General features: G+C 37.0%; 1 protein-coding gene across 13 annotated transcripts in view; it reads right to left on the minus strand.

Moving 5' to 3' along the window:
• Window positions 1-18,978, minus strand: part of GPATCH8 (G-patch domain containing 8) — a 103,352-nt gene that overhangs the window by 45,766 nt on the left and 38,608 nt on the right. For 5 of the 13 annotated variants that reach the window (XM_086687516.1, XM_086687513.1, XM_086687515.1 and 2 more), the window contains one exon: window positions 1,957-2,001. The exons of 7 other annotated variants lie outside the window; for them this stretch is intronic. The gene's annotated coding sequence lies outside the window, so the exon portion shown is untranslated. One more of the 13 variants, XM_086687521.1, reaches the window with a different exon arrangement.

Here is an 18,978-nt window from a genome sequence, read left to right on the forward strand (position 1 = left end):
GACCAAACCTACCTCTCCCAGTTTAAGCCCAACTAACCACCTTGGTTGACGTTCCAGTTGGAAATAATTCCAGATTACTATGGCAAAATCAAATAAATAATGCAAAGCACTTCTAAGCAATGGCACCAGGAGATTTAAAATCAAAAACTTTAGAAATTGCTTTTTAAAAAGACCCCCAAATAACTTTCCATTAAGAATCATTTCACTCTTACTATCTACTGACATCCCCCCACATACACTTTTAAAACCAGTAATAAATGCTTCAAATTACATGCTTAAATAAAAGGGCACTGTTTCAAACATGATACAGGAAACCTGCAACTAGGTAACTGCAACTCAGCATGTTTAATATTTTTTTGTTTTCAAAAGATGTTTTACAATTAACTGGGCTGTGAAAAATTTTTAAACAAAAAGCAACAGTTAGTTGCCCTTAGAGACAAATTTTTTAAACTGGTGCTCTGAGATCCCATTTTCCAGAGTGGATTTAACACTGGCTATAGCAATTGGTAAGCTGTGAAAAGGACTAGTTGCGAAGAAAATTGACTTTTAACTAATCAATCTATGCTGGAGATTTTTTTTTTAATGTATATTTAATCCACTCATAACCAGCCAAACAAAGCAAAATGGGGCAGACAAGCACTTTACTACCACAGCTGTTTTACATCACAACTTGCGCTTTTTATTGTGATGTAAGCCCACTGAAAAGAGGACTTACTTACCTTATCCGTTGCACACCTTTAGTGAAAAAACACAATGTTTACTTCCCTCATCATTTCACTCAGGCTGGTGTAAACAATTGTTTTTTTGTTTTTTTGTGTTTTTGTTGTTGTTATACACACATATGTATTATACCTTTGGGCTAAAAGATGAATTTTGTCAGGCTAAATCTGAGGTATTACCAAAACCAATTGAAAATAAATAAATAAATAAATAAATAAATAAATAAATAAATAAATAAATAAATAAATAAATAAATAAATACTATATTCATGACTGGAGTCCTGGAGAAAAAAGAAGAAACTATTCTCTAAGTGACTGGCAACCACTCATATCCAGTTGCTCCATACTTGTGTGTAATTTTTGTCTTTAAAACATAATGAAAAACAAATTCAGAAGTTTACTTATCACCAATATCTCATTATTGTTTTCAAACAATAAATAAGGAGATAATTAGGAATAATTAACAGTGAAAGTTGAAGTTAATAAAGACCATTTCATGCCAGAAAAAAAAAAGAGAAAAAAGTTCTAAAATACAGACTTCTTTTAGATACTGTTAAAGACTGCCAGTTAAACAAAATGAAAATGCATTACTACCTTATGCCCAATGGTATAATAAATAAGCAGTGACTGCAATCTTTAGCAAAAGGACCAAATTGAAGACAGGTTATAAAAATGACTTCCTAGGTGCAATATCACTTTCATAACGTCTCAATCAGGGATTTACTGGTAAAATACACAAATAGTCCAATGAAAGAATTGAAAAGAAATGTCAAAGAAATTTCCTTTTTTTTGTTTTGGTTTGGTTTTTTCAGTCTGTCAGAATTTGTTTTGCAAGAATCAAGAAAGTTTTGGTACAAATTCATTACCTCTGTAAACCCCTGTTTATAAACTCTGCATTAGTACTTTTGCCTCCTAAGGCAGTCAAAGTTTGTTTTAATTTATTTATAAATTGCAGTAGCAAGTGCTAGTGCCCATTACATTGTGGGGAAATCAAGTTTTTGACAGTATTAGAATTTAATGTTTTAACTGATTTTTTTGGCAGTTCTAACACAAACAGATACATCCCTTCTTAACATTACCCTTTAATGAACAAGGATCAGACAAGTTGCATAAGGAAAGGAAAGGAAAATGAAAAAGACCAAGCAGAAGGATGAAGGCTACAACAGAGAAAGTAAGCCTAACATATTGGTGCACTGATGACAAAAGGAGTAATTCAGTCTGAAAATAAAAAATTACCACTGCTAAGTTTACCATCACCACAACAAGTCCAGGATCATAATGCTGTAAAAAAGAAACACCATCTGTTAGGCAGAAACCATGAGGGCAGGAAACAGGCCTTCTAGCAGGCAGATAAGGAGGGGTAAAATAATTATTGGTTTGTCCCTCCCCCAATTTCAGCTGCAGACAGAGGAAGGACACTTCCAGCTCCAGCAGTTGTTTTCACATTGGTCTGACCAGGGTGTGAGATTTTTGCGCTGTTACTCGGGAATATGTCCAACCTCCCCTTTAATAATGCAGGGAGCGGTGGGGGGAGGGGGGCATGTTACAGTGAGAACTCGCTCTAGCTTCCAATCTCTCACTTAACTATTCATTCTGGTAAATCAGTATTCAGGGCCCAACTTCAGACTTCTTGAAGAAATAACATCAAAGACAGATCAACTGGAGAGTGATCAAGTCATTTCCTTCAGTAAAAGAACTCTAAGAGGATCTGTGGGTTGGGAGGGGAATCATCAAGACCTTGTTAAAAAAAATATAATAAATAAGAGGTCTGGAAAATAACCTTGTACACTAAGTGCTTAGAAAACTTATGTGCATTAGAGTTCTGATATGAATGAATAAAACTCTTCAAGTAAATTTCCTCAGAAATTTGCTTCCTTTTAATTAAGTGTTCCCAGGCTTGCCAACATCTTTTTGCATACAACAAAGCCCAGATTTGAAGGAGACCAGGACTCCAGAAAGTGGCATCAAGATGGCTGTCACATTTACAATTAATCCCCTCAGAGGTAACTCATCACAGAAAACAAACAGTCTGGCTTCAAAAATAATCTGAAGGTATTGTTAGAACATTGTTTGGTGACAGCAGGGAACTACACTTAACTGCTGAATCATCCTGCACACCTGAAAGTAATGTAACACTGTGTGTTCATTACACTTCAATTAAAAAAAATACAGGGGTGCCTGGCTGGTTCAGTCGGTGGAGCATGCAACTCGATCTTGGGGTCATGAGTTCAAGCCCCACATTGGGCGTAGAGCTTACTTATAAAAAATATCTATACACATATGTGACAACAACAACAACAACACCCAAAACAAAAAACAGTCTGAAGAGGACTTTATTGCCTGGGCCAAGCAGCAATTTCTTTCCATTATTAAAGACGGTCCAAACCAAGGAAAAAATCCTCTCCATTCATTCGTAATTAATGACAAATCCCATCATAAAGACACTACTGTGGAACACCTGAATAACAACTTATAGTGATGACTTTTCAAAAGGTAGGTAGCAACCAAATGTTTGCTGATAGGATATTCTCTAGAAAACTCAACTTCTTTTTTAAAATAATTGAACTAGGGGTTCTACTGGCTGGTTGAGTCAGTACAGCATGTGACTCTTGATCTCAGGGTTTTAAGTCCCTGCCCCATGTTGGGTGTAGAGGTTACTTAAAAATAAAATGTTTAAAAAAATAAAAATAAAATTTAAAAAACTGAACTAAATCCAGGTTCCCTACTCTGTTTCTTTTAAAGGAGGAAATCTCTCTTAAGATTCATTAAATTAACATTTTGTTACTTATTTCACTCCAAAGGAGGCAACTTCAATCAAAACACTAAATATTTTCTATGAAAGAAATTGTCCTCCTCAGCCAAAGATCAATAAATACTCTGTGATCCGGCCAAATGGAGAAGTGGGGCAGCGGGGAACCCTACCAGATCTAGAATATGCCAATACTAATGTATTCATATGATGGGGAAAAATTGATATTCATATTTTCTAAATCAAACTTTAAAATGTGCATATAAGCATCTCTTGCTAAAATGTGCACCTGGGTTAAGCATCAGACTCTTGATTTCGGCACAGATCATGATCTCAGGGTCCTGGGATCAAGCCCTGTGTCAGACTCTGTGCTGAGCATAAAGCTTGCTTCAGATTCTCTATCCCCCTCTCTCTCTCTGCCCCTCCCTTACTCATGCTCTAACAAATAAACGTTTAAAAAACGTGAAGCTATTATGACTTATCATAACTAAAGAGAGAGAAGAGAATAAGGCCAAATACAAAAATTCACTGATTAACTATAGCCACCTTGTTTCTGAGAATAATCCCTCATGAATCACTTTTGATTTTAATATAGTTAATGATATATTAATCTACAAAACTGGCCCAAAGAACTGGACTGAAGAGAAATACTTTTTTGAGAAACACTATTTTTAAAGAGAAAAACTCAAGGAATAGAACAATTGAGAAGAAAATATTAAAGGACAACCATAATTTGGTAATCAGTCACACTTCAGAATCAGAAGACATATAGGATTTCCCTACAGAAACAAATTAGAAATGAATAAGCTTCCAAAGTGATTAAAACACTGGCTGGATAGTCAACAGATACAAGAACACCTCAATTTCTCTCTGCTGTCTTTCCCCTTACTAAGATTCATTCAACAACAAATATTCATTACAAATATTTGTTGAATTGCTACTACACTGTTGGAAGGCACTGGGCAAATGGCAATGATCAACAGAGTCCTAAACCCCAGTAATTACCTATAATTAAACAAAATTATCTTACCAACTTAAACTTCTGGCATGGGGGCTGGGAACAGAACATTTATATATATATCTGAAAAAGTTAAAATGTATGTATCTGAAAAAGCTTAAAAAATCTTAAGTTATCTTAAGATGTCTACAATTGTTTTTAAAGACTGACCCTAATAAAGCAGAAATAAGTAAAAGCCATCAAAAGTCACAATATTCACTTCCAAAAGGCCATTAAACTGATTAAGACCAAGAACCTAACCTGACATCTTTCTTACTTTAAGCAACTCAAACACATGTATGAAATATTTTCTGATTTGCAAAACTATTCAAAATAGAGGACACTAGGAGTGCCTGAGTGGCTCAGTCAGTTAAGTGTATGACTCTTGGTTTCAACCCAGATCATGATCTCCTAGTTCTCAGGCTCTGCGCTGACAGCTGACACTGAGGAGCCTGCTTGGGATTCTCTCTTTCTGCCCCTCCCATGCTTTCTTTCTCTCTCTCTCTCTCTCTCTCTCTCTCTCTCTCTCTCAAAATAAATACACTTAAAAAAAAAAAAAGGACTCTATATACTAAGCTATGTTAATGTATTTAAATATAATTTCATTATTTTCAACGTTTATTTATTTTTGGGACAGAGAGAGACAGAGCATGAACGGGGGAGGGGCAGAGAGAGAGGGAGACACAGAATCGGAAACAGGCTCCAGGCTCTGAGCATCAGCCCAGAGCCTGACGCGGGGCTCGAACTCACGGACCGCGAGATCGTGACCTGGCTGAAGTCGGACGCTTAACCGACTGCGCCACCCAGGCGCCCCAATATAATTTCATTATTAAAACAGTGATACATACAGCTTTCAGAAACAGAGAAAAAATGGTATATCTATTTCCAAGCCAAAGTTTCATTTTTGCAAATTTCTTCTGAAAAGAATAGTCTTTGGTATCATAAAAAGAATGATTACTTTCAGCATCATTTAAACTCTAATATGATATATGCCATCTCCCTGCAAACATTAACTGGAAACATCAAGCATATTATTCCTATAGACTTTAACATTAAAAAAAAGAAAAGGAAAAAAGATTTCCTACTCAACAGAATTCAAATTCTCCAATACTACCAAACTAATTATATTCTTGCCATAGCCTGTTTAGTGATCTATACAACAACCAGATTATTTTGATTTTCAAATACAGATGTTTTCTAAGAGCACAGAAATTTAACTGTGACCTAAAAGAATTCCCATCCTTCCATCTTACCAAAGTATCAGAGCTAGCTTTACAAGATAAAGTAGTTAAATTTTAATCACATAGCCTGTGATTAATAATTTAGTATTAATAATTAAAATATATTATAAATATATATTAATATAAAAATTACTATTACTATTAAATGTTACTAAACAAGGACATAGGGCGCCTGGGTGTCTCGGTTGAATGACTGACTTCAGCTCAGGTCATGATCTCACAATTCATAACTTCAAGCTCCGCATTGGGCTCTGTGCTGACAGCTCAGAGCCTGGAGCCTACTTTGGATTCTGTGTTTCCCTCTCTCTCTGTCCCTCCCCTGCTTGCTCTCTACCTCTCAAAAATAAATTGTAAAAAATTTATTATTTTTTAATAATTAAAAAAAATGTAAATGAGGACAAAGACAGGGCAAAAGGCTTTAGTGGGGTGCTTGGGTGGCTCAGTGGGTTAAGCATCCAACTTCAGCTCAGGTTATGATCTCACAATTTGTGAGTCTGAGCCCTGCATAGGGCTCTGTGCTGACAGCTCAGAGCCTAGAGCCTGGAGCCTGCTTCGGATTCTGTGTCTCCCTCTTTCTCTGCCCTTCCTCTGCTGAGTGCTTGATCTCTCAAAAATAAATAAAAAAACAATACAAAGAAATTAAAAAAAAAAAAGGGTTCAGTAAACGTTTTATGGAATCAGAATGTTAAACCTGAAAAGGACATGTCATCCACAGATGACATGAGATACACAAGCCCTTAGAAAAGATTAATAAATGGAACTGTGAGATGCTTTCAATTAAAAAAAAAAAGTCACCTAAAGAAAATCAAACTTTTACTCCAGGTAAGATTGCTTCGGCTAATTTTTTTTTTAAAGTTTACTTATTTTGAGAGAGAGAGAGAGGGGGGGGGGAGGGAGGGAGGGAGGGGAGGGAGAGAGAGCATGCGCACGCACCTGTGAGTGTGAGTGGGGAAGCGGCAGAGAGAGGGTGGAGAAAAGAGAATCCCAAACAGGCTCTTCACTGTCAGCACAGAGCTGGACTCAGGGCTCAAACTCACGAACTGTGAGATCATGCCCTGAGCCAAAGTCAAGAGTTGGACACTCAACAGACTGAGCCACCCAGGCACCCCTGTTTGGGCTAAAAAATCTCTTGACTCACTGAAGGTTGTTTCATGCTAACCATTATGATCAATTCAAATTTTTTAAATGGGAAAATCAATTTAATAAATACAATTTCAGGTTAAAATAACCCAAAACATGGAGCTCAGGGGGAAGAGGGAGAAAGTATATTAGGTCCTTAGTTTAAAAAAAAAAAAAAAAAAAAAAAAAAGGTTAAGGGTGCCTGATTGGCTCAGTTGGTTGAGTGCCCAACTTCGGCTCAGGTCATGATCTCACAGCTTGTGAGTTTTTGAGCCCCGGGATAGGCTCTGTGCTGACAGCTCAGAGCCTGGAGCCTGTTTCAGATTCTGTGTCTCCCTCTCTCTCTCTGCTCCTCCCCTGCTCGAGCTCACTCTCTCTCATTCTCGCTCTCAAAAATAAACAAACATTAAAAAAAAAAAAATTAGGTAACACTTCTGTGCCCTGAGTTTTACTTCTGTTTGTATCCTGAATAACTAACACAGGATCTGGGATAGAGCAGTGTTCAATTAAAAAGCATTTGTTGACTCAAAAGAATGAACATGTTCATAGTGGGTCTAGGACTTGTTCAGGTCTATATATTTAGTCATCATGGTGCTTTCTGCTTAATGCACAAAATACTGATAATTTACTGTCTTGTAAATCATGTAATTATTTTATCAAATAGAACACACGGCCATATTATACAGGTTTCCACATCTCAAAAGATATGTAAGCTATTATAAAGAAATATTTGAATTTTGCATTACTGTTCATGAGAGACTTGTTCAATTTGTTTTATCTACTGTCGCTCATTAGCAGTCAGAGAGAAACAGGCATTACATGTTTAAGGAGTTAGACTTAATATTCTCTAAGGCTCACTTCAAGTTTATTTATTTAAGTACTTAATCTCTACACCCAATGTGGGGCTCAAACTCATGACCCCAAGATCAAGAGTCACATGCTCTTCTGATGGAGCCCACCAGGCACCACGGCTCACTTCAATTCTTAAGCTATAAGGAGTGGAAAATATCTGAGTAGAAAATATTTCGGAGAGTTATGTGGATAGTAGCGAGTCCTATGGCACTCTAATAATCCAACAATCCAACACCCTATTGGAGTTATATTCTCTTACTATTGGTTATTTTTCCATAACTACACTGAGAATTTTTTACTATTCCAGGATCACTCAATAACCCAAAAAAGACTTTCCACCTTCATTTAAACTTCTCCTCCTTTACTTTCCACATTACCTTCTCCCCAGTTCATCTTTAATTTTTTTCTTTCTATATTTTTCTAGGTAGTCCCAAAAAAAGCTGGGCTACAAAATCTCAGTTCTCCAATAAGAGATCATTTCTAAGCATTTGTGTCACCTTTGACAACCAGACCCTGAGTCTCCACAGCCTCCCCTAAGGTCTCAGGATCGGTATGCAGATCAAGATATAACAAACAGAAGAAGCTTTGGAAACCATAAATCACCATGTAGGATGTTGTTGGACTCTAAACCATTTACCTCCTTAAGGCTTCAGAAAATTAAAATCATTTGTTTTCCTTTCACTTCCAAAATAAAATGAATGATGCTCTAAAATAGAAGCTGTGACAAAAATGTAATGTTTTACATACAAATTGGTGATAATGAAACAATCCTATTTACAGATGGGACAAAGTGATTATCCAGGACCAATAACCCAAGTATTACCCAATAATCTTTCCCACATATAATTCTGTTAACAAAATGAGACTGAGTTTGAAAAGCAATGTTACACAAATATTAAATCCAAGCCAAAAGTATAAATTTAAAGAAGCATAATTTTAGCAAGAACTTCTCCAAATTAAACATATAGTTCAAATCATCTAATAAATTATTCAGCTTATGAAAAATTGAATAAACACTGTCAAAATGTTTTACTATTTATTGGCATGTGGAGGAAGACAATAGTGGCTATGTATGTGTACTGAATAGCAAGATATTAATCCATGGTATGTCCCATTTATAATAGATGAACTCTGCATGGAATATAAGAATTCAGAATGTCAAGTAGATTGAAATTACTCAAAAATCTCCCTTATTTCCTTTGGACTCTCTGCTAGGAGTCCAGAGATGTTAGGGCATCCCCAGAAAAAAAATTTTTTTTTACAGTCCTAAACTCTATGAATCCATATAGCATTGAAAGCAATTTCGTTTCCTCTTAGTTCCTATCTATCAAATACTGGTTCACTAGTGAATGTTTATAATTTCAAGTATGTCTACCTGGTTGGACTAGTCTATTTACAAAAACAGCATCATCACGGTATGCTCTATATTGCTCATTTAAAAAGTTTCTTGGACACTCCACTTTCTTGCCTAAATAAGTAACCCAATTTCTACATAAACCAGTTTCATTTTAATCATTCAAATTAACCTAGTCAAAGAAGTTCATAAGTAATGCAGTAGGAAACAATATAAAATCAGGCTAAGAATAAGACTATAAAGAAAAAATAGGGGCACCTGGGTGGTTCAGTCAGTTGAGTGTCCAGCTTCTGCTCAGGTCAAGATCTCGCAGTTCAGGAGTTCAAGCCCCACATCAGGCCCACTGCTGGCAGCGAGGAAACTGCTTTGGATCCTGTCTCCCCCTTTCTCTGCCCCTCCCCCACTCATGTGCACTCTCTCAAAAGAAAAAAAAGACTACAAAGAAAAATAAACAGTATTATATGAATTCAGACCCCAAATCACTAATACACTTTTTAAGTTTTTTTTTTTTTGAGAGAGAGAGAACACACATGAGTGGGGAAGAGGTGGGGGGTGGGGGGGGGGGGAGGGAGGGAGGGAGGGAGGGAGGAAGAGAATCCCAAGCAGGTTCTGTGCTGTTAGCACAGAGCCTGATGTGGGGCTCCACCTCACAACCATGAGATCATGACCTGAGCCAAAATCAAGAGTTGGATGATTAACTGAATAAGCCACCCAGGCACCCCATCTTTGAACTCTTTTTTTTTTTTTCAACATTTTTATTTATTTATTTTTTGGGACAGAGAGAGATAGAGCATGAACGGGTGAGGGGCAGAGAGAGAGGGAGACACAGAATCGGAAACAGGCTCCAGGCTCCGAGCCATCAGCCCAGAGCCCGATGCGGGGCTCGAACTCACGGACCGCGAGATCGTGACCTGGCTGAAGTCGGACGCTTAACCGACTGCGCCACCCAGGCGCCCCCATCTTTGAACTCTTAAGACTTAGTACAAATCTGGCATATTCTAAGGATTCAATAAATTATGCAGAATTAAAAAAGAAAACAGAGAACATGTAAATGCACAATTATTATCATTCAAAAGTTTATAGTCTAACGAGGGCTAAGAGACACAAAAACACTATTTATATAAGAATATTAAAAGTGCTACAGGAGAGAAATATGAATAATATGGGAGAAAATTAGAGTAATAGACAGAAGTTATAAAAACCAATAAACAACCATCCCTTAAAGTGCCCTAAGAAAAAAATACCACATTCACAGCTACCTGTGAATTTTTTTGGCCAGAATAACCACTACATGTTTCAATTCTGTAATACTTGCATTTCTCACCACCACTGTATCTCTCCAGAACAGAGAAGTGAGCCACCACATAGACTTTAAGTACATTATAGTATACTGATTAAAAGCATACTTTTGGCACCATTATTCTACCACTTATTTACTACCAGGTCTTGGGTAAAGCATGGCCCAGAATGTGAATTTTCTCATCTGAAACACAGGAACAATATCTACCTCAAAGAGCATTTAAATTAGAGAATCCATATGCAAGCACTCATTGAACACTTAATAAAATGCTAGTAGCTATTATAAAGGAGTATCACTAAACCCAGTGAACAAGGGCTTGCTAGTCAGATGCATGCATGAACTAACTGTACACTGTGCTTCTTGGTTGATGTTTTATCATCCTTCATACCTACATCTTCTTCATTGCTATCACTCTAAGTCCTCATCATCTTATGCCGTGACAACTTTCTAAACGGTCTTCCATTCATCTTCAGACATATCATGAACATTCTAGTACTTAAATTCCACCACAAATATCCTGGCTGGTATACTGGGAAGAAAATTAGATCATAAATCAGAGAATTGGGGCTGGGTGTCAGCACTATTACAAAGACATTTTAGAACCCTAAGCCTAAATTCCTCCAACTGTAAAATGAATTTTAGATAAAATTATCTTTAATATCTCTTTTTGCTATGAAAGTCTCTCCTCTGATCAAAAACTGCCTTTGGTTTACAAAATAAAGTTCTAGATTGGTATAGTATTAAAGCCTTGCATTCAGTGTGGGTGGTTAAGAGCAAGGTTTTAGAGGGGCGCCTGGGTGGCGCAGTCGGTTAAGCGTCCGACTTCAGCCAGGTCACCATCTCACGGTCCGTGAGTTCGAGCCCCGCGTCGGGCTCTGGGCTGATGGCTCAGAGCCTGGAGCCTGTTTCCGATTCTGTGTCTCCCTCTCTCTCTGCCCCTCCCCCGTTCATGCTCTGTCTCTCTCTGTCCCAAAAATAAAAATAAAACATTGAAAAAAAAAATTTAAAAAAAAAAAAAAAAAAAAAAAAAAAAAAAAAAAAAAAAAGAGCAAGGTTTTAGAGTGTGAAAAACCAAGGTTTGAATTCTGATACTGTTGTTTACGGTTGCTTATTCTTGGGTAACTTACTAAGCTTCTCTAAGCCTCAGTTTCTCCTCCTGCACACTGAAAATAACAATAATTATTTCACGGACTTGTAAGAATTAACTATTTAAGTGCTTGGCACATGGTAAACACTCAATAAGTATTTGATTTGTGCCTATTCAAACCACTTTCCTATCACTGCCTTCTACTTATGGTTTCCAAACTGCTTCTGGAGACCCAGGACTCTGCTTCAACCAAAACAACTGTGTCATCCACCCCCCCCCCCCTTTTATCCTTTCAAAGTTTATTTGTATAGGAGTGGGGTGGGGGGAAGGGGCAGAGACAGAGGGGAAAGAGAGAATCCCAAGCAGACTCCACACTGTCAGTGAAGAGCCTGATGTGGGGCTTGAACTCACAAACCGTGAGATCAGGACCTGAGCTGAAGTCTGACCCTTAACTGACTGAGCCACCCAGGTGACCCCTGCCTTTATAAATTAAGGTTCAACATCAAAAAAATACGTGGAGAGGTTCTTCTTTAAAAGAAAAAAAAAAAAAGTAAAAAATCCACTGCTCTAAGGGCATTCTCTACTCCAACCAGTCATGCCTACTCTTGGCCAACTGTAATCACCTTGTGTACACAAGTATTTCCTATCTTTAGTAATATCCATTCCTCTTTCCTCAAGACTTCACAGTGAAGTCTTCCCTAGTCATTCCTTCTTCTGAGGACTTACAGCATTTACTCTTTAAGATTTCCCACATTTAACTCCGAAAATAAACAGCAAACTCTAGCGAGTAAGGGTAGTGTCTTTATAATATTATATATATTCATTATATGGTTTCTTGAACAAAGTATTCAATAATGTGCAAATAATTCCATGTAATTCTTCACCAGTTTCTCTTTTAATCTTCCTTTAAAAAAAAAAAAAAAGTAATCTTCCTTGGGGTGCTGGATGGCTCAGTTGGTTAAGCTTCAGGTTTGGCTCAGGTCATGATCTTGCAGTACCCAAGTTCAAGCCCTGTGTTGGGCTCTGTGCTGACAGCTCAGAGTCTGGAGCCTGCTTTGGAGTTTGTGTGTCTCCCTCTCTCTGCCCCTCTCCCACTCATGCTCTCTCTCTCAAAAATGAATTTTTTTTTACATTAAAAAAAAAGTAATCTTCCTTGATAATGTCCAATCTGCTTCTGTAACTGGTTCACTCTATCTTTTCATAGTTTAAAAAAAAAAAAAAGGGGACGCGAATGATAAAATAGACTTCTGTAACTTATCTGTTCCAAATATTCATTTGAAAAACTTGCCACTTTCCTCCTGTTATTTTGCCACAAACTTAACATATATTTAATGTCTTATGATGTACCTTTTAAATGTGACAATCTCTATACTGAGACAAATAGTCTATACAGCAACTGAGTTCATGATCTCCTCTTCTCTCCCTAATCCCTCTTCCTTTTTAGTCTAGCCTTAAAACCCAGACCTCTTATTGCAGACTGCCAATTCTAATTTTATTTACTGAATGGGCTTCCTCTTTTGTTTATATTAATGAAATTTCATTCAGAAGGTCATAGGTTCTATAGAATCTGTATCTTACTAAATGTGATACATGAACTACTAAAAATTATGCTTGCTTTTGGCAACTGTGTAAAGATTGAGAAGATCATTTAATTAGCAGGAAAAAGAGGTAATTCAGCTACAGGCTCCTTCAGCTAGACCCACTTCAAGTATGACAATCCATACCTTTGTGATTTGGGGGAGCTATATGTCTGTCCTCCCCCAACTACTCTTATTTTCAGTTATCAGCTTTTTCTGAGAAAGGCAAAGGTATACATAAAAAACCACTGATTTCAAAGTTGTGCTTATACTTGAATGGCAGAAACTCTAGCTGTATGCCCTTTCTAAAACTGTTTCTTCATTTATGAAATGAGTACACTAATACCTATATCATTAAGTGCAACATACAAAACATTTAGATTCTATATCAGTGTTTTGCATATAATGTGTACTCAATGTAATTTCCTTTTCCTAAAGGAAAATAAATTTCAAAAGTAAACTAACGTAGAAAGATAGCAACTTAGATTTTACAAAGACCCTATCCATAAAATTTACCTATATCATTACAATATTAAAGGAAAATTTATGGAGGCGCCTGGCTGGCTCAGTCAGAAGAGCACATGACTCTTGATCTCAGGGTCATGAGTTCGAGCCCCACGTTGGGGGTACAGTTTACTTAAAATATAAAATAAAGGAAAGCTCGTTTTTCTCAATCAAAGAATGATTTTTCTTAGGAAGTTAGTGAAGTTTTAAAAGGTCAACATTCTGGGGCACCTCGGTGGCTCCGTCAGTTAAGCATCTGACTCCTGGTTTTGGCTCAGATCATGATCTCACTGTTAATGGGATCAAGCCTCACGTCAAGCTCCTTGCAAATTGTGCAGAGCCTGTTCGGAATTCTCTCTGCCCCCACAATAAATAAATAAACACTAAAAAAATAAATAAATAAAGATCAACATTCTAATGTAACAATAAAGTCTAAATTATAACACTACATATTTCTGTTGTATTCAATCCAAGTCTAGTTTTCCTTCAGTCATAAAAGTAGTAATAACACTGTTAATCACTAGGTAATATAGGCCCTACCCAACTATATTCATCATTTATTTGCTAACCGAAACTGCAAGCCAAAGGGGATGGCTGGCACATATATATAAAACCAAAGAAACACACCCTGCTCTACTCTGCTTTAATTCCGCCTACTCTTTTTCAAAATAATTTTCTGTATTTTTAAATAGCAATGTAAGTATACTGTATCAAATTTTAAAAGAATATAGTAAAAAGCCAAGCACCTGGGTGGCTCAGTCAGCTAAGCATCTGACTTCAGCTCAGGTCGTGATCTCACGGTTCCTGAGTTTGAGCCCCGTGTCAGGCTCTGTGCTGACAGCTCAGAGCCTGGAGCCTGCTTCTGCTCTGGATTCTGTGTCTCCCTCTTTCTCTGCCCCTCTCCCACTTGCTCTCTCTCTCTCTCAAAAATAAACATTGAAAAAAAAGAGAGAATACAGTGAAAAGTAATTCAGTTTCCCTTCAGAATCTACCTTTACAAGGATTTTTTTCTGCATAGTCAAGCAAATACGAACAAATATATAGGCAAATACAAACAAATATATAGTCATATCCCAGAGTGTGCCCATTTAAAGTTTCACAGTGGAATACCTTAGTTCATGGCTCTTGACACAATATTTTTCAATCAAAGGTTTTGCACAGTAATATGTTTATATTTCATTCTCAAAAATCTAATTCAATATTTTTAAGAAAAAGACACGAGAAATCTAGAAATACATTCCATATACACTAGAACTTTGGAGAAGCTTCTTACATATCAACAAAAGGGACAGACATGTTCCTACACAGAAAGCAACTGTTTGTTAACAACCATATTAATTATTTTGTAATAAAAAAGAAATATGTAAGTATTTTATATCCCAACAACTTTCTTTTAATTCACAGATAGGCAGCTGTGTTTTTGAAAATTGGTTAGGGGTTGACGTGTAACTCATTTTAAATAATGTAAATAGGTGCTCAAGTAAAGCTTTCAAACAGATCATCTGATCTGGGAAACAAAATACTGATTTTAAGCAGGAGGCGTGTATCTATCGGTCTATATATGCACACACATATACACACACATATGTATATATGTATAAGTATGTATATAACACAATCTATATATATCTATGTATATAACACCAATGATAGTTTTAACATATAGCACACACTGTTCTGTACCTTTTCTACTTAAGGTACCATGGAAATTGTTCTACACATACTGAATACATACTAATGTACTTCAATCATTTTAAAGCTGCATGGTTTCCCTTTATACAATTTCAGTGGTGTATTTCTTCAAATCCAAAATGGTCATTAACCATAAAACACATTTTATGTACCACAAAAAAATTTAAAAGCTTCCAATTATAACTATAATGCCATTAAGAAGATGCATCTGATTTTATCTTTATTAAAATATGCAAAAAATGTCTTGGAATCAATAAAATATGGCCAACTGTTTCCAATCTTAAATTATCGTGAAATAATATAATAATCTCAATCATACATTATTTTGTGCATTTCAAAGAGTAACGAAGAACAGAAAATTAGAATTGCTGGCCCCAAGGAACCATGCATTTTAATCTTAAAGTAATTAAAATTGTTCTCTGCAGTGGTTTAGCAATTTATATTGTCATTGGCTATGATGCAAATACCTGTTTTCCCAAAATATGACCAGGCTAATTTTTTTTAACCTTTCCAAAGCAAAAGTGAAAAACTGTATTTGTGGTTACAAATGCATATTTCTAAAAATACATAGATGAATAATTAGATAAAGAATATTTCTATTATAAGAAGGACTGAAAATATTTTCATACACTTAAAGGTCATTTGCATTATTTTTCTATAAACAGTGTTCATATCATGTCCCCTTTTCTCTTTAAGTAGTAAGTTCTTTTAGGTAATAAACACATGAAGGAAATTTTTCCTTTGTCTATAAGGAGATATTGCAAATATTTCCCCCAGTTTGTTACTTGTTTTTTCTTTTTTATTTGCAATGAAATAGTAAAATGTATCCTTTTTAAAGACTTCTGGGCTTGCAGTTAAATCTAGAAAAGATGTTCTCATTCCAACATTATTTCTTTTTTTAATTTTTTAAGTTTATTTATTTATTTTGAGAGGGGCAGAGACAGCATGAGTGGAGGAAGGGCAGCTAGAGAGGGAGAGAGGGAATCCCAAGCAGGCTCTTTGCTGCCAGCACAGAGCTCAACGTGGGGCTCGAACCCACAAAGCCATGAGATCATGACCTGAGCCAAAACCAAAAGTTGAACACTTAACCAACTGAGCCACCCAGGCACCCCTATTATTATTATTTTTAAGTAGGCTTCATGCCCAGCACAGAGCCCAACACATAGCTTGAACTCATGACCCTGAGATCAAGACGTGAGCTGAGATCAAGAATCAGACGTTTAACCGAGTGAGCCACCCAGGCGCCCCATCAACATTATTTTTAAAATAATAATCTCATTGCTCACCCTAGTGATCTTAAGATTTTTTTAACATTTAAATATTTTATTCATCTGGAATATATATTGGGGTAAGAAATGAAAGTGTGGATCCAACCTCTTGTTTCTGAGTTGCTATCCAGTTTTCCCAATGCCACAGTTTAGTGATTGGGACTGTTAGGTATCGTAAATTAGGCTCAGAAGTGGCAAAAACTAAAGACCTCAGAATCATTGAAAAATACACGAAAATTAGGGGTTTAGGGACCCTAAAATGCACACAGCATTAAAAACACAGATCCAGGAGTCAGTTATCTAGCACAGAGTGAGCACATATAAGAACCATACTGTAAATTCTGGGAAATAGCAACAAGACAGGGCTTCTGAATTTATGGTTTTTATGACCATAAATTTAGGTTTATTAAGACCTAAAGGTGGGTGCCTGGTTGACTCAGTCGATGGAGCTTGTGACTCTTGATCTCAGGGTTGTGAGTTTGAGCCCCACGTTGGGTAGACAGATTACTTAAAAATAAAGTCTGCTGGACGGGTTAAGTGTCTGACTTGGCTCAGGTCATGATCTCACAGTTCATGGGTTCAAGCTCTGCAGCGGGCTCTGTGCTGGCAGTTCAGAGTCTGCTTGAGATTCTGTCTCCTTCTCTCTTTGCCCCTCCCCCACTGTGCTCTCTCCCCCAAAATAAATAAACTTAAAAAAATCATCTTTACAAAAATTAACAGGGGCGCCTGGGTGGCTGAGTTGGTTAAGTGTCCAACTTCAGCTCTGGTCTGTGAGTTCGAGCCCCACGCCAGGCTCTGTGCTGACAGCTCAGAGCCCAGAGCCTGCTTCAGATTCTGTGTCTGCCTCTCTCTCTCTGCCTCTCCCCCACTGACGCTCTGTCTCTCAAAAATGAATAAACGTTAAAAAGTAAAAATAATAATAAACTTAAAAAAAAAAGGAAAAAGACCTAAAGATGGATTATCTCCAATTTAGTTAAAATATCTAAATATACACAAGAGATATTAATAGCAATAAGCATTTATACAGCATTTTATAGTTTTTATAAAGTGACTTCACTTAATTTACTTCATCCCCATTAACTGTGAGAAAATGAGCAGAGATTTTAATTCCCATTTATTGGACCAAAAAAAATTCAGTGATGGTAACTTGTCCCTTTACTTAAAGTTAGTGGCAGAGCCAAACTCTTATCTGTATCTTATATTTTTTTTTAACGTTTATTTATTTTTTGAGACAGAGAGAGACAGAGCATGAACAGGGGAGGGGCAGAGAGAGAGGGAGACACAGAATCAAAAGCAGGCTCCAGGCTCTGAGCCATCAGCCCAGAGCCCGACGCGGGGCCCGAACCCACGGATCACGAGATCGTGACCTGAGCTGAAGTTGGACGCTTAACCGACTGAGCCACCCAGGTGCCCCTGTATCTTATATTTCTAAATGCTGCTCACACCTCCTTCACATCCTACACCAAGTACTTTTACAAAAAACTAGACAAAAATCCCTACCTTCGATTAACTTGGGAGTGATTTGTCAATTATATATTCAGATTGATCATATACTTAATTCTAAGTATGGAAAGAATACATAAAAGTAGAAAACGTAGACCCTGGCTTCAAGAAATCTTCAAAGGTCTACAGCAGTTTAAAAAAGCAAGACTTGGGATACCTGGATAGTTCAGTCAGTTAAGCGCCCAACTTTTGATTTTGGCTCAGGTCATGATCTCACGGTTAGGGAGTTCAAGCCCCACCTTGGGCTCCATGCTGACAGTGTGGAGCCTGCAAGTCTTGGGGAACAGGACAATGTCTTACCTACTTTGTCCATGGTTTGCTATGCTTATTTACAGCCTGAATAGCTCAGTAAATATTTGTTGGATGTCTGTTATTGATTGAATCTTCTAGACAGGGTGAGATATGAAAGAGTATCAGACCCCATCCACTTTTCCCACAGGCTGAACTTTTGTTTATGATTTAAAAAAAAAAAAAAAAAAAAGGCAGCCAAACCATCAAAAAGCACCTAGACAATGTAACAAAGTTTAGGTACTCCACTTCTAGGCTACACCTACTGACTAAACATTTCACGGCAAAATAAAGATTTTGAACTACATTTCATTTCAAAGCTGCCACAGGGAACCTGGGTGGCTCAGTTGGTTAAACATCCAACTCTTGATCTCGGCTGGGATCATGATCTCACAGTTCACGGGATCAAGCCCGTGTCAGGGTCCACACTGACAGAGCAGAGCCTGCTTGGGATTCTCTCTTCCTCTTTCTCTGCCCCTCCCTGACTTGTGCTTACTCTCTCTCTCAAAATAAAACAAAACCTAAAAAAAAAAAAAAAAAAAAGAAAAGCTGCTAGAAGGTTATAAAACAATTTCAAGAACCAAATCTAATCCAACTTCCACAAAATACAACTATCATTCACTGTTGCTTTATTCCAATTTAAATACATCCTCTTCCTCTATAATAAGCAATGCTCCATAATATCTCTCATCAACAGGTCTTTGTATTGTTCCCTTCAGACACCTTA

The sequence above is a fragment of the Puma concolor genome, chromosome E1 (assembly GCF_028749965.1).
Source record: "Puma concolor isolate L17-30 chromosome E1, mPumCon1.1.hap2, whole genome shotgun sequence".
Classification (NCBI taxonomy): domain Eukaryota; kingdom Metazoa; phylum Chordata; class Mammalia; order Carnivora; family Felidae; genus Puma; species Puma concolor.